Source organism: Neofelis nebulosa, chromosome 9 (genome assembly GCF_028018385.1).
Source record: "Neofelis nebulosa isolate mNeoNeb1 chromosome 9, mNeoNeb1.pri, whole genome shotgun sequence".
In the NCBI taxonomy this organism is placed as follows: domain Eukaryota; kingdom Metazoa; phylum Chordata; class Mammalia; order Carnivora; family Felidae; genus Neofelis; species Neofelis nebulosa.
In genome coordinates, this window is record NC_080790.1 from 9897314 (window position 1) to 9914775 (window position 17462).

At 42.9% G+C, this 17462-nt stretch overlaps 1 long non-coding RNA gene across 1 annotated transcript in view; it reads right to left on the bottom strand.

The window, feature by feature from the left end:
• Positions 1–17462, bottom strand: part of LOC131484375 (uncharacterized) — a 536971-nt gene that overhangs the window by 16036 nt on the left and 503473 nt on the right. The window contains exon 5 of the long non-coding RNA XR_009248202.1: positions 8300–8443. This is a non-coding gene — a long non-coding RNA (uncharacterized LOC131484375). The remainder of the gene's footprint in view (positions 1–8299; positions 8444–17462) is intronic.

Here is a 17462-nt window from a genome sequence, read left to right on the forward strand (position 1 = left end):
ATAAATAATGTATGGGAATTCAGACTTTCCATTTTTTCCCCAGTCTTCTCCGTGACTCAGAATTTTAAAACAATTCCAGTTTAAAATTCAGCTAAGCATCAATGAGCTATTAAATATACTCTAAATGTATCAGAAACTAATTCTTCCAGCTGGCAAGAAACCCAAATATACCAAATTAATAGCTTAGTTCTTCTCAGGAGTCTATGGTACATTAACAACAAAACGTTCTTATAGAAAATGTAGTTTGGGGGTATTGGAGAATTATCCCAATGAGCAGTGCTGTAATTATAATTATGAATTAAAATAATAATAGCTCCTCTGAGCACACACAAAAAATCCTCTTTTCTCAGAATTTGTTATGATTTCAATCTGAGCTTAAAATTTTTCACCCAGAGTCAAAGAGAAGGAAGGAACAGTTTATCAGTAATAAACTAGGAAATAAATTATAAGAAATGCTCGGAGCTAAAAGCAAAAACAAAACAAACAAAAAAATCCCCATCAGATGTATAATTACCAACAGAGAAATTCAGAGAGGAGGAACTTTGCATCCTTATTCTATAGATTTCAATCAACATCAGAATTGAGGAAGAAATTTGAGATGATAGATGGCCTAATAGGTCAGAAACTATCGGTTGGTCAAATGGTACCACATTATGACCTGTTCTGAGTCAGGGTACTGCGCATAATACATAATCTTTATGCTACTGAGGAGTCTACAGAAGAGTTAGGAAAAAATAAAGCTATACTGATAGCTTAAGTCCTTAATGAAATGTTAGGCTGTGTAGCAATCAGACAAAATGCTGTGAGAATTTGGGGGGGGATAATGAGAGCAAGTTAAAGAGCCCAAGGAGGGGCGCCTGGGTGGCTCAATAGGTTAAGCATCTGACTTGGGCTCAGGTCATGATCTTGTGGTTCGTGAGTGAGTTCGAGCCCCACGTCGGGCTCTGTGCTGACAGCTCAGAGCCTGGAGCCTGCTTCAGATTCTGTGTCTCCCTCTCTTTCTGCTCCTCCCGACTTCACGTTCTGTTTCTCTCTCTCTCTCTCACAAAAATAAATAAACATAAAGAAAACAGTTTTAAAGAGGCCAAGGAGGTCTGGCATAGTCAGAGAGGGCTTTTTAAACTGTCTAGTTTGAGGAATGATCATTGTGTAATAGTAAGTTACTTTGTTCCGGCACATACTTGGAGATTTTATAGGATCTGAGGTGGTCACTGTCCCACCCACATCTCCAATCTCCCCAAGAGCATATAGGAAAGCCCATGATCCTGAATTCCACATGTTCTTTTCCATTTCTGCATTATCCTCTACACATGTGTATAACGGGTTTAAAAGTAATATTGCCTTTTTACAGCCACCCTTTTCTTTTACCCTCATGGCAATCGCATGTGCATTGGGTGGAGCAAGGACCCAGGAAAAATGGTTTTCAGCATCGCTTGATGAGTCAGATGTCAAGATGAATTCCAGTGGAGAATGTGGGGGATGGGCTTGCCCCGTGTGACTCCAAGGACCAAGACAGGCAAATTCAAATTAGTAGCCACAGTCAGCACTTAGCGGTCCATAAAGACCCGAATTCAATTACCCTGTCCCAACACCTGCAGAAGCAATAATCCGTTGATGTGTGTGTGTGTGTGTGTGTGTGTGTGTGTGCGCGCGCGCGTGTGTGTGTGTGCGCGCGCTTCAATCATTGGTTAATGTTTGAAAAATGCCAGATGCATGCATGTACGCTCATACACAACTCTCTATTGTCTCTTACAGTAATAGAATAGATACACTTAATTAAATAATAGCAAGCGTCAACTGTCATTTTTATAGCAGGCGTCACCAGGTGTTAGAAGGCCTCAGCAAGAAATCAGGAACAGAAACTTGTATGTGGATGACACGATAGAATTCTTTTTTTTTTCTTCGTATCTGCCATACCGTTTCACAAATTCTACCCCACTACCTGCTACAGCTTCTGAATTACAAATTTAGATTCCTGACAGTGAACGTTGCAGAAAAATAATTCATTCAGAGCATGGCAAGGGACTGCTTGTGCAGTACACAAAGTTATAATTTAAAGCTATTGGTGTAATTAAGATCTTCTCAGTACTGTCACACATACTGAGAAATAGCCACTTCTCCAACGAGGAATATTCTCCGGCTTATTCTGACACAGTTAGAATGTAATTGTACTTCTTTTTTTTTAATGTCTATTATTTATTTTGAGAGAGAGAGAGAGTATGCATGCATGAGTGGGGGAGGGGCAGGGAGAGAGAAGGAGACAGAGACTCCGAAGCAGGCTCCAGGCTCCGAGCCGTCAACGCAGAGCCCAATGGGGGGGCTTGAACCTACGGACCACGAGATCATGACCTGAGCTGAAGTCGAGAGTCTGAGGCTCAACTCACTGAGCCACGCTGGTGCCCCTGTGCATTTTTAACAATGAAGAAAATATATCAGTAGCTTTGCCCTCAAACCCATGACACTTCTCTGCTCCTCCGCACATGTCTTTCCTTGGTGCCCACGATCCTATCCTCCTGCTCTCCCACATGCCATCCCCAGGGTCGGCATGACCTCCCCAAGCCTGGAAGTCACTCTGTCGGTCTCTTCCATTCTTTTTTTTTTTTTTTAATTTTTTTTTTTTAACGTTTATTTATTTTTGAGACAGAGAGAGATAGAGCATGAACGGGGGAGGGTCAGAGAGAGAGGGAGACACAGAATGCAAAACAGGCTCCAGGCTCCGAGCTGTCAGCACAGAGCCCGACGCAGGGCACGAACCCACGAACTGCGAGATCGTGACCTGAGCCGAAGTCGGACGCTCAGCCGACTGAGCCACCCGGGCGCCCCGGGTCTCTTCCATTCTTTCCCAAACCCCCTTCCTCCGTCTGAAACCCTTCCCATACCAGCCCTGGCACACCAGCCTTGCCAACTACACATCCCCTAGTTTCCCTCTGCAGATGCCCGTCAGTTGTATACTCTTGGATTCCACCCCTCTGCTTTCTTGCTATTCTCACTCTATATACTTTACCCTCTTCCAGCTCTAATTATCAAAATGCCTTTCTCTGACAGACCCCACCTCTTGAGTGCCATGATCTGTTTTATGCTGTGTCCTGTCATGGACACTTTGCTGGGGATACGGACACGAATGTATATGAGCTATTTCTCCTTTCTCAATATATATGGGTGATTGTTGTATGCGTCTGCATCCGGTGAAGCCCTTAGGCACAGCAAGTGTATCTGCCCCAGTATAGTGCTTCTCACAGAGCAGTCTGAACCACCTAACTGAGTCTCTTCTACTCTGTTCTGTCACAGATCCTCACCTGAATGTCTCCTTCTTTTTAGGTTCCTGCCGCCAACTTCTTGCCCAACACCTAATGTCTCCATAGTGCCAGCTCCTTTTTAAGAACTGTAACTCTGCACATGCTGTATAATTTTTCTATGGTAGGACATGGCCTTGGAAAACAGGTTTCTTGAAACGCGTATCAGATCAGGTGACTGTGGCAACCCACCAGGAGGTTTGACATTACTTTCTGTAATATGCTCATGGCTGTTGTCCTTACCCCTTGGTCTTTCCTATTATCACATGGGGTGACATTGTTGGGATATAGATGTCCTTCCCTGATCCACAGTCATCCTCTTTTTAACCTGGAACAACTCATTGGTAGGTCACTGCAATCATGCAACCATCATCTCTGTGGTAACCACCTATCTGGTTCTAACTCTTGCGAGTTGAGTGGGTCATTTTGTGTCGCCACTTCTGGAACCCTGAAGAGGCCTTTGCTGGACAAGAACTTGCCCACTGAGCCTGCATTTGCAGTGGGTACAATTCTTCAAGTGTCACCTGCCTGATTCTGGCTGACTTCACCTGCCGGTCAGCCCTCGCCAAGGCGGTCCATGCGGAGCAGATAAACAGAAGACCGCCCAGCAGCTGTTTCCAAGATGGCGTGAACAAGTCAGCGGCAATATTTTATGTGACCTCTTAAGTCCACTTGTGTAGATGTTCCCGAGAAACATACAGAAGCCAGGGGGTGTGGATATTTGGGTGGGTTGTTATATTTACCTCAAGTCTGTCTCCCTGTAAGAAATTTACTAGCATTTCCCAAAATAGTCTACACAGCCACATGTGTGTGTTTTCTCCTTTTATTCTGTTCGTATGTACTTATGTCTTCTGTCGTGCATAGCAGTGCATATTTCTTTTTTCAGCCATGTTTGTAAAAAATCATTATTTGTCCCTATGCATCAGGACTCCTGTATCCCTTGGGTAAATTCCTAGCAGTGCTATTGCTGGGTCATAGGGTAAATCTATTTTTAATTTTTTGGGGAACCTCGACACTGTTTTCCAGAGTGGCTGCACCAGTTTGCATTCCCACCAACAGTGCAAGAGGGTTCCCGTTTCTCCACATCCTCTCCAGCATCTACAGTCTCCTGATTTGTTCATTTTGGCCACTCTGACCGGCATGAGGTGGTATCACCAATGTTTACAGCAGCACTTTCAACAACAGCCAAATTATGGAAAGAGCCTAAATGTCCATCAACTGATGAATGGATAAAGAGGATGTGGTTTATATACACAATGGAATACTACTTGGCAATGAGAAAGAATGAAATCTGGCCATTTGCAACAACGTGGATGGAACTGGGGGGTATTATGCTAAGTGAAATAAGCCAGACAGAGAAAGACAGATACCATATGTTTTCACTCATATGTGGATCCTGAGAAACTTAGCAGAAGACCATGGGGGAAGTGAAGGGGGGAAAAAAGTTACAGAGAGGGAGGGAGGCAAACCATAAGAGACTCTTAAATTTCGAGAACAAACTGAGGGTTGATGGAGGTGGGGGAGAGGGGCAAGTGGGCGATGGGCGTGGAGGAGGGCACCTGTCGGGATGAGCACTGGGTGTTCTATGGAAGCCAATGTGACAATAAATGATATTTAATATGAAAAATCATTATTTGTGTTTTTCACATATTCCGTTACATGAGATTCAGAAAGCAACCCCAGTAACGCCAAACCTAAGTGCTCTTTGCCAAGGAAAGACAGGAATACGCTGGTCACTACGGAGCAGCACGTGCAAAGCAGCAAGAGGTACTTATCCCGTAATTATGCAACAAGTTGGCTCAGGCACACATACATGTGGTAACAAGTGAGGACATTGAAAGGTTATGTTAAACGGCCAGTTACTTGGATGGGATGGTTCATGTGCAGAGAAGAAACACAATGGATGCAAAATATCATAGGACGACTGCCCAGAGAGAGACAGTAGAAGATACGCCAGCGTGGTTTAGTCAATGAAGATAAAATTTAGCGATTCCACTCTGCAGCCAGCGTGAGTAGAGTGGAATGTTCACATGATCTGAGTCAGCTGTTGACGAGAGCTAAAAATAAAATGTTTCCTACCCAGCAGCGTATGTTCTGGGATGGAGGACGGAGCATGTTGCTAGCAGGCATGCTGTCCTCAGAAAACCTATGTCTGTGATCAAATGAGACAGGTATGCAATGTGTGTAGAACATAGTAACTCTAAACGTTTATTCTCTCTGTATGGCCATGCAAAAGTTTAGCACATGAGATGGGTCTGTAGCCATAAAATAAATGGCTGACCAACCTTCTCAAGATGTGTTTGAGGCAGTGTGGTATAAAGTAAGAACACTTGATCCTATCACTTACTAACTCCGTGACGTTGGGCACGCTTTCTATAGCCTTTGTCAATCTTAATTTCTTTGTCTTCAGACAGCGATTTGGATACTCACCCTACCCTGCCATGAGGAGTGGCATTGAGTAAGTCAGGTATTGTAGAGTGTTCCAGAACTTAGGAGCATTTCGTAAACGGTAACACCGTATTTTATTATGATTATTGTGTTTACTTTTGTTTTCCATCAAAACTGAAGATATTCCCTTTGGCAGAATACATCCTGAATGGCAGTATTTTCTGCACCCCAGAATGGTGGCCAAGATAAAGTAGCCTACGGAAACTATTAAACCATAAAGTACGGTAAGCCTGAGTTATAAGAAAAAAGATGTCCACCATCATTCAAGGGTTCCCTGTTTTCCCACGCCCAGGACATACCCACCTTTTTGCACACGCCACTCCTTTCCCAAATCCTATGCCTTCCCAACCCTACCATTTTCATGACCAGTCCCGGTTAAAAATGTTTCACCTTTTCTCATGATCTGCTTCTATAGTGGGAAGTGTTTTCTTTCTCCTTGAAGGAAAATCCCGGTGAGATGGAAAGTGGAGGAGAGATCCGACAGTATCACTTACCCACAATTCTGTTGGGATATTGTGGAACCCTCCTGCTCTTCCTGTGTCCACACAGAGTGACCTACTTTGGTAGGGGTGTCAGGCACAACATCTCAAGCACAACAACTCTCCCATCACCAGTGAGAATCCCATCAGAAGCTACCCAATGGATTTCACAGGCATGTGTGTGTTTGTTCATGTGTGTGATATTTATTTAAGGTAGATTTTAACATATTTCTTGGCCTGTTTAATCTCTGTACTGCCCCTATTCACACTCGAGCATTTTTCTCCATTTCAACACTCTCAAATAGTAATTACTTTCCACGGTGTATTCACTTTATAAATCTCATCCACATCCATAAGTACCTTTGATCTTCCTGGTAGCTCTATGAGTCTGTCAGGGTAACAGTGATTTTATCTTTTCATGGAAGGAGAAACTTAAGCTCAGTGGTGTTATGGATTTTTGCAAGGTCTGTTTATTCTAAAACACATAGTTTTCAAAAATCTCTATTTTTCCAATCACCTTTATTTCCACTGCTTAGGAAGTCTGTTTGAATTGTCTTTCCTCCAGAGCAGAAATATCATTTCTTGTTTATAAATTCAATACCATAATTTATGTTATGTGTACTTTATGGAGGGCTTCCTTCACTCATTAATTCATTAATTCAGCCAGTCATTTTTTTCACCAAATATGTATTAAGTGCATGTACAGAGCTGGCATAAAGTGAATCAGAAAAGGCCTTAAAAACTTTGAGCAAGTGACCTTACTTAAGAAGTGACTGTGTGGAGGCCACTGCGTGGCTCAGTCAGTTAAGTGTCTAACTCCTGAATTTGGCTCAGGTCATGAGCTCACAGTTCATGAGTTCAAGCTTCACATCGGGCTTTGTGCTGGCAGTGTGGAACCTGCTTGGGATTCTCTGTCTCCCTCTCTTTCTGCTCCTCCCTTGTGCTCACTCTCTCTCTAAATAAAAACATAGGCATTAAAAAAAAAAAAAAAGAAAACAATATGTGAACTAAAGCTGGGGCTTGAACTCATGAACAGTGAGATCAAACCAAGAGTCAGACGCTTAACCAACTGAGCCCCCCAGGTGCCCCTAACTTTGTTTTTCTTTAATCGACGATCTCTGCCTGTTTGGATGTGGTATTCTCTGATGTATCTCTCTTTTCCTCTTCTTTTAGGGATATATGTCACACTGGATTAAGGACCCACTCTACTCCAGTATGGTTTCATCTTCACGAATTACATCTGCAATGACTCTATTTCTAAATAAGATCACACTCCGAAGTTCTGGGAAAAATATGAATTTTCAAAGGACACTCAATGAAGTATAGCAGTTATGCTGTTGGTTTGTTTTGTTTGACACCATGAAGATATACTCAAATGCTTATGTACCGCACAGCACACATTTGATAGGATAGGACCTTGACAGTTACACACAGCCGGTCCTCAGAGGGGAGTGTTGAAAAGATTTGGTCAGATTTTCTTCAAATAATAGTTTGTATTCTGCTTTGGTCAGATTAAATAACATTTGTCTTTGGGACGCCTGGGTGGCTCAGTTGGTGAAGTGTCCGACTCTTGATTTTGGCTCAGGTCATGATCTCACGGTTTGCGGGATTGAGCCCCACGTTGGTCTCTACAGTGAAGGTGGAGAGCCTGCTTGGTATTCTCTCTTTTTTTCTGCCCCTCCCCGACTGACTCTCTCTCTCTCTCTCTGTCTCTCTCTCTCTCAAAATAAATAAATAAACATTAAAAAAATAACATTTGTCTTTAATCTCTTCAGTGAAGAGTTGTTCCATATCCTGGCCTTAACATTTGCTAATTATGTCACTTTGAGTAAGATATTTAACCTCTTCTTTGTATTTCTATTTTCTCATCTATAAAATGGAATTATTCGTAATTGTTCCTACCTAGAGAAGAAACCAAGATGTTATGCCTCAGAGGCCATCAGACAAAAAATACACAAACATAAACTGAAACAAAGCGACAGTAAAATAGTCTTTCCTTGGCTGATAAAAAGCACAGTTTTGTTCATTTGATCATAGATATCCAAAAGAGAATGCAATCCCCATCCCACAGAGACTTACCCAGTTGGTGGCCCTCACACAAAGCGGGCTGTGGAGGGTCTGGAGAGCTGGCTGTGGTGAAGTTCCCCCATCTTGTGTAGTCACCTGCTACTTGACATTGTTGGGAAGTCCATGTGTATCGCTTCCCTGCAGGTCACCACAGTGCTAAAATAATAACAATAAAAGTTAAAAAAAATAAGCCTCATAAACATTTGGTTTGTGGAGAATGTTCATCCTCTAGACATCTCTGTTGGAAAAGCATTCCATAAATTACCTGTAACAGAAGGTTGCCATGAGGCTTACATAAAATGATGGATGTGAAGCCCTGTGAACTCTTTGATGCCCGGGAAATAGAATACACTAGAATTTCTTTCTGAAATTAGATCTTTGTAGCTATAGTTAGAAAAAAAAAATTGCGGTCACCATTTATGCTATAAGTCAGTTCCTTTTAGGTAAACGACAACAACAACAACATCATTATTAAAGCATTGTTTCCTGTTGAATGTGCCACATGTCCTGCAATACACTGCGTTGGAAATAATGTCATGCTGAATTTGCCCTTTTGAGGGAAAAGTAATTTCCAGATTGCGATGAGATGAAAATATATCTATTCCTCTCTCTTCTGCCCAGCACTTATGACAAGAACATCATCATCATCATACTTGTATGCATTCCTCCTGAGTATAGCAATTTTAGGCCGTTTCTCATGTAACCACTGCCTCTGCCTTATTTTCCACGTGCCTCCCCAGCGTCAAGAAAGTGAGGCAAGGACAGAGGAAGTGAGATGCCGATGCGAACCAGGCAAGGGCTCCCCACTCAAGGTAGGCGTTCATTTATTTATTCATTCATCCCGCACGCGTTTAGTGAACGCTTTGGTGTGCTCAGAAGTTCATGTCCATGCCGGATTTACACTCTTGCAGAGAAACCTGAGGTACAACCCATGCAAACCACCATCTCTAACAGATCTAGGTGGAATACAATTTTGATTCTGGAATATAAAGTTGGATGGGCATGAACAATGCAGCGTGCCTGCTAGAACGCCGGCACGCGTAAGGAGCTGCTCCGTTAGTCCTATTCTTTGTAGTTCATGCATACAGAAAGCTGACTTGGGAAGGAACATTCTCTGCTTTGTTGTCCTTGAAAATGGAAAGATTTTACGGGGTGACCCAGAGCGATGTGTGGCCCTGGGGACTCACGCCGCACTTAAGGAGGGGGAACCCAATTACTTTCTGGAGCAAAATCCGATTTCTCCTGGCTCCATGGCTCTAAAACCAGGAGTTATATGGCTTCATTTGGGAATTTCCTTTTCTCCAGGCAAAATGAGTTTGATATTCTGAAATGGTGGCATGAGGTACAGCATTGCTATGAGGTATAAGAAGGAAAGTAATATAACCTTAAACAGTACTATGGTCGCTATCTGATAGGAACCCAACAAGTGGTGGCCAAAGCTATTGCTGCCCCATTTTTTTTTATTTTTGCTTAGCATTTTTGCTTTGCCACTCCCTGTCCCCCAAGCCGTATTGAGATGTGATTGGCATCTACCATTGCACAAGTTTAAGATGCACAACTTTTGACTTGATACACTTACATATTGCAATGTGACTGTCTACTCAGGGTTAACTAACACATCCATCATGTTCCATAATTAGCATTTCTTTTTTTTTTTTTTTTTTTTTTTTTTTGGTAAGAAGATTTAAGATCTACTCTTTGCAACTTCAAAGTATATAATGCGGTATTATTGACTATAATCACACTGCCGTGCATTAGATCCTCGGAACTCATTCCTCTTCTCACTGCAAGTTTGTACCCATTGGGCAACCTTTCTCCAATTCCCCTTGCCTCTCCCAGCCCTTGGCAACCACCAATTCCACTCTCTGCTTCTATGTGTTCCACTTTAGCGTACGATTAGATCTCACATCTGTGTGAGAGCTTACAGTATTTGTCTTTTCCTGTCTGACTTATTTCACTTAACTAAGCATAATACACTCAAGGTCCACCCATCTTGGAGCAAATGGCAGGATTTCCTTCTTTCTCAGGTGAATCGTGCCACGTTGGCAGAAGACAGAGAGTGACAACTAATTTGCCAATTTACGTACATATATCTGCTCCTTTATGGTGCAAAACGTTTCAAGAAATGTTCTTCTCTTCTTTGTTTCCTTCTGATATGAATTGAGTGAGCCCCGCTTCCTCTCATAAATGTATGTCCTCCCTCGCCTTCAAGAGTAAAACTTCAATGAACATAAAATAGTACTTTGTTAGAAAATACTTGGGGAAGGATCTCCCACCCTGGGGCTGATGCGGTTCTGTGGTATCACGTGGTTGACGTGGATGTGTGTCGTGTATCATGTGTATAGACGCATCCAGGGTTAAGCCCTGTACTTCAAGTACCCTGAGCACTGAAACCGGATGCTTGTCAGAGATGCCGTAATGTTGACTGTTTCTGGGTGTTTTGGGGGAAGTGCGTATGGTTTATCTCCCAGAATTTCTTCAATATTTGAAAGACAAAACAAACCCAAGTGCAAAGGTGTCTCTCTAGGACACTAGATCAAATGTATTAGTGATAACACAAGATCCTGAAAAGGTTTTCGTGTCCCATTAAAAAAGGAAATATTAGTGATATGCAAGAAAGTATCCTTCTATGAGGAACAACAGTGACAGATGAGCACGAGTCTCTGGTAGAGATATTCTACAGTGCATGCACTTTTTGTTAAGAAATAGGGGTGCCTGGGTGGCTCGGTTGGTTAAGTGTCCAACTTCAGCTCAGGTCATGATCTCATGAGTCGGGCTCTGTGCTGACAGCTCAGAGCCTGGGGACTGCTTAGGATTCTGTCTTCCTATCTCTCTGCTCCTCCCTCGCTCACACTGTCTCTCTCTCTCTCTCTCTCTCAAAAATAAATAAACATTAAAAAGAAAAGAAATAAAGGTAATTATAGAATAACTTCTAGGAGACAAACTTATTAATTAACAATCACAGTTTATAGATTGAACGAATTCTTGGAATCTTTATTCAGGTTAGAAATCTGAATAACAGGGGCGCCTGGGTGGCGCAGTCGGTTAAGCGTCCGACTTCAGCCAGGTCACGATCTCGCGGTCCGTGAGTTCGAGCCCCGCGTCAGGCTCTGGGCTGATGGCTCGGAGCCTGGAGCCTGTTTCCGATTCTGTGTCTCCCTCTCTCTCTGCCCCTCCCCCGTTCATGCTCTGTCTCTCTCTGTCCCAAAAATAAATAAAAAATGTTGAAAAAAAAAATTAAAAAAAAAAAAAAAGAAATCTGAATAACAAAGCATGAATTCTTTTCCAGATGCAAGGCAAAGGCTTAACAATTTCACCATTAACCTTTGAAATTTTAGAATTTCTGATACATTTATGTATCCTTTTGATGGGTAAAAACATTCTTTTAGAACCCAGAATTTTTGAGAGGTCTCCTTAATACAGCATGAACTCTTCAGGTAGTTCGAGCAAATGGTAATTCTGCACAAAGCCATTAAGCTTCAGGGACTAGGCAGAAAAAAGGCAGATCTCTGGGCACCAGATTGGACTAGAAAATCTTAGAGCTATTAAGGAAGATAATGGATTGTCAACCTTGCCCCCTTGTATTGTGGCCCCTTCTGGAACATATAAAGCTTTTACATAGAAAAGAATTCCTGTGAGGGCCTTGTTAAAAAATAGAAAGTAGGGCTTGCTTTACGGATTTTTCTTTCTTTGTGTCCCCAAATTGTGGAAATGGTCAAAGTCACCAAGTCTAGTTATCCACACATACCTATATTTGTCTCTAATTTAATTGTGCACATACTCATACATAATCGCATACAGGCACTAGTGTGATCATAGCAGACCCACTGCTATTATTATCATTTTGAGTTTTGGTTTTTACTTTGCTTGAACCTCTCCTCCCATTTTCTGTCTTCCCAACACCAAACTTACCTTTCACTACAAACCAGGCAATTCGTAATTCATGCCAGCAAACCAATATATGTAACATAAAGAAATATGTGTTTATATATAACAGAACATAAAATATATAATTATATATAATTAATAAACATAAATATATCTCCATATTGTGTATACGTTGAAGTGTGTAAGATCATTGTTCTTCGCTTGTTGTTTTGTCATGGGGCCCTATTATACACTCCTTCCGTAGTTTGTTTAAGGGTAACATGCTATTCAGTACTGGTGTGGTGACGGCAGCATGGTTTATTCTAACAATCTCCAGTTGATGGACCTTGACTAGCTTTCGAATTTTTCTTTCTACAAACCGATGCTTTAATAACAGTTCTATCATGTATACTCTGGCCGATTTGTCTTTTCATTTTGTGGAATAGATTCGCAGGGGTGAGATTTCAGGGTCAAAGGAAATGTTTCATGTTAGGTTTTCATGGATGTTGCCAGACTGTTTCTAAAAACTTTGTGACAATTCACATTTCTGTCTCAATGTATGAGGGGATCTCTTTGTGGCACGCTCGACATCATGGTGTATCGCAGAACTTTAAAGTTTTTACCAGTTTTTTACACGTGAAGACTTATGGTAGTGTTACTTCGATTTGCACATCCCTGGATACTAGTGACTTTCTTTAATTCCTTTTTCATACGTGTATTGGCCATTTGCATAAGCTCTCGTACTTTTGGCTTCTTCGTAGCTTTCGGGTTTTACTGAATCTGGAGTGTCTTCATTTTCAAAATGAGACTTATCTTTATTGCTGAAAAGTAACTGGAGATACAAGGTGTGCCTAAAATAGCACCAATAGGAAGAGAATAGAGGATCTACAGAGCGTATCTCAAGACAGCCAATGGGGGGCGGGGGGGGGGCGACGAAAGAAACCTTTGTTTTTATAACACATTTGGTCAGCTCTGGTGAAAATACATTAAAAGAGGAGGCGTAATACGGTGTCTAAGATTCAGCCTATTAGAAGAAAAAGTTAAGCAGACACGATGAGGGAGTAACAAATAGCATGTAAAATATGAAATCTGAGTGCACTGTTTTATTTTTACTTTTTAGTTGATTTGTAACTAGAATGAACCCCAGAAGGCTGACAAGGGGCCCTTTCTCCAACTCCAGACAGTATTTCTAGGATCCTCCAACCTTATCATGGGGGCTGTTGAAAACAAGTCGACTTGGGGCTACCCCTTTGAGATCAGAAGGACTGGAAGACTGATTGAAAGACTGATCACAGCTCAAGCTTCCAAGGATCTGTGGTCTCAAGAGTACCTTTTGTTTCATTTGTTTGCTGGTTCAGTAGAAGAATAGGAAACAAGAATAAGAAAACATTCTTGGTTGAGTCTAAATTGTCATTGTCACGAATCCTCTCTCTGGATTTGCCCTTGTGGTTTGTCTGGGCTGCACACCCAGGGCACAAGTTGCGATAAGCTTAAAGTTACGACAGATGTGATAGAACTCGGATTACCTTTAACGCCACCATCAAAATGAATCCTATCTGTTGCTCCTCGGTCAAGATTTGGTGAAGAAAACCTGCCTCAAGCAAGAGTAACATCTTTCACCAACTTCCCTAAGCAAGGCTCTGAGCAGAAAGACAGCGGAGTTGTATCAAAGACATTAGACACATGTACGAATCGCTCAGAAATGATGGCTAACCCAAGGAATGGAGGGAGAAGTCAAATATGACATTAAACAAAAGCCTTCTGCTAGCTCAGTGCTCTGTGTGTAATTCCACACCACCTTCTGCCTTGTGCAGCGAGTATCCCCGCTCCTTTCTCTCGTATTCTGCTGCCGTGTTCCTTCTGCTCAGAGATCATGGTCAAGGGGGGATAATCTGACAAGGAAGGGAGTGCTTCATTCAAGTGTGGTACTAACCGTGATGGAAGGGAGTTAAGCCATCTCGAAGGAACCACAAAAGGTCTCTGTGTTAAATCCTCCCAGAAGAAATGCTTTCACTCAATTTTGAATAGTGAGTAGACAGTAAGCAGGGCAAATAGGAAGAGAGGACACCTTCCCAGGTGGGTGCGGAGGCTCTGGGTGGGGGTGGAGGGCACTGTTCTCAAGCACCCCCAGGTTGTGACCTCAGGCAGCTCCCTTCATCTCCAAGCCTTGGTGTCTTCTTCTGTAATGTGCGTAACATGAATTTTCATGCCCACCCCTTGCTGGCTGTTTCATCATCAAATAGGTTACCACGTGTAACATCACATCTAAAGTTTAAAGTTCTACCAGTGATAGCGGTGATGACTATTAGCGGGCTCTGAGTGTGCGGTTCCAGAAAGAGTGAGGGACTAACCCGATTACTTTTTAAAACGATGAGCTTAATGCTGAATGCTGAAAGAAATCCACCTCGATGGGGCGCCTGGGTGGCGCAGTCGGTTAAGCGTCCGACTTCAGCCAGGTCACGATCTCGTGGTCCGTGAGTTCGGGCCCCGCGTCAGGCTCTGGGCTGATGGCTCGGAGCCTGGAGCCTGTTTCCGATTCTGTGTCTCCCTCTCTCTCTGCCCCTCCCCCGTTCATGCTCTGTCTCTCTCTGTCCCAAAAATAAATAAACGTTGAAAAAAAAAAAAAAAAAAAGAAATCCACCTCGAAAAGGTAACAATAGACTTGCCCCTCTGAAGGGAAGGGAAAAGGGATGGGATCACAAACACGTTTAAAATGCTCTTATTTGTCATTTGAACAAAGCTCTTCATGGCCCTATTCTTTGCTCCTTCACCTGGATAGCCACCTCCTTCCCCCATCCTCACCTCTGTTTCCTCCTCCTCCACCCCTGCTTCCCTTAGCACATAATACACTTGAAGTGCTACGGACAAGGGCTTGAACTAGCCACTCTGAATGTATCGCATCTCCATTTTCACTATAAAATTACAGAAGCTATTCTTATGCACATATTATAGATGAGGAAAGTGAAGTTTAGAAGATTTAAGCAACTTGCCCAAAGTCCAGGAAGTTGGTTCCAGCACCTACGTGCAGCCTCATTGCATTATTGGCTTCTGGTATGGTTTACACATAGTGTATGTTTAGCTTTAAAATTTTTTACATTTGTGGGGCGCCTGGGTGGCCCAGTCAGTTAAGCGTCCGACTTCGGCTCAGGTCACGATCTCGCAGTTTGTGGGTTCGAGCCCCGAATTGGGCTCTGTGCTGACAGCTCAGAGCCTGGAGCCTGCTTCGAATTCTGCGTCTCCCTCTCTCTCTGCTCCTCCCCTGCTCATGCTCTGTCTGTCTGTCTCTCCTTCAAAAATAAATAAAAACATTAAAAAAAATTAATTTTTTTTGCATTTTCTGCCCTTCCAAAGGAGCACCGAATCATCTGTATAGCAATTCAGATGCTTACGATTTCCCTCTTAGGGAATCAAACGCAGCACGCAGTGGTGGCATTAAGGAAAAGCTGGCACAGGGATATTAGGTGGAACCAACCATGATTCCAATCGGCCCTCCTACCTTCTGATGTCAGCAATTGACATTTTCTCATATTGTGCCTCACATTGTGCCTAGGCACCTGCAATCTCCCGTCCTATCAGGTAACTGTTAGTAAGTCCCTCCTACAAAGACATTCTGCTGCTATCACTTCATGCTTTATCAACCTAGAAAATCAGCAGATTATTCAAGTTATGGCCCACTTGCTTTCTTTTTTCTTTTTTTCTTTTTTTTAATGTTTATTTACTTTTGAGAGAGGGAGAGACAGAGTATGAGCGAGGGAGGGACAGAGAGAGAGGGAGACACAGAATCTGAAGCAGGCTCTGGGCTCCGAGCTGTCAGCACAGAGCCCGACGCAGGGCTAGGACTCACGAACCGTGAGATCAGGACCTGAGCCGAAGCCGGACGCTCAACTGACTGAGCCACCCAGGCGCCCCGGCCCACTGGTTTTCTATTGTGTGACTGCATTCATAAGGCTGCACTTCATAAGGCTTCCTTAACAAAGTACTACAAACTAGGTGACTCAGAACAACAGACATTTATTCTCCCACGATTCTGGAAGTTGTAAGTCGGAAATCAAAGTGTGAGCTGGGCCATGTCCTCTTCCCTCCTAGTCTCTGCTTGTTTCCAGCAACTCTTGGCATTTCTTGCCTTGGAGCCACTGGGTACCTGCAGTCTCTCCCTGCCCCCGCCTCTCCCCCAACCATCGTCACAAGGCTAACCCCCCGCCCCCAGCTCAGTGTGCCTGTGTCCTCACACAGCATCCTCTCTAGGTACGTCTCTCCTCACATGGAGCCTTCATCTTATAGGGACACCAATCAGATTGGATTAAGAGCATACCTTACTCCAGTGTGATCTCATCTGAACTTAATTACACCCACAAAGACACTATTTCCAAATGAGGTCACATCCACAGGTACCAGGACTTAGGACTTCCACATATCATTGGGGGGGGGGGGTCAAAATTCAACCTGTAACCAGGAGCAGTAAAAAGTTGATATTTTCCCTCTATCATCTTATACAGACAGGTTCAGGCCAGATGGTCTTTCTTTCCAATTCTAAAGACCATGACCCTGAAACCTAAGTGATGGAGGGTATTTTTATAGTCTAAAGAGTTTAATTGAAAGGGAGGAAAGAAATACTATTGCACACGCACACATGCACACACATACCAGGACTCAGGGAGTGCAGCGTGAGGCAAGCAGTGGGCTGGTCGGGGTAGGAAAGAGGGATCTTTAGGACATCAAGCCCATAATGGAGTGTCAGAAGCTTATATACTGCTTGTTTCTGAGGTCACCTGATAAACAGCTTACAGGAATTTTGTTTGCACAAAGATTAACTTAGAGATTAACCAGGTGACTTTGTAAAAGCCCCTGAAGGCTTTTCATGAAAGCTCATAAAACAAATTTGTGGGTGGCTGTTAATGTTTATGAGTGTGTGTGTGCGTGTGTGTGTGTGACCACAGGCCCAGCACTGGAACAATGGATGTGCATGATCGCTTAGCTTTCCTCTTCCTGAGATTTCATTATCTGAATGACTTCATACACACTAAAAAGTAAGCAAAATAGTTTAGGAGTGCAGTCACCTATTTGTCGGATGATGACTGTATCGTGTATTAAACACCTGGCCATAGATAATGAAAGTTTATTCTTAGTGTTTCCAATGACTATAAACCAGGGAATGACTGAAACTGGTTCGTGCTCAGAAGACAAATGAAACCCAAAGGTTTACAAAGAGGATTTTCTTCCAATTACTATGCATTTCTCTTCGTGGGGGAGGTCATAGACGTACAGACAGAAGGAAGGGCAAACAATCCCACACTGAGGCAGACTCAGG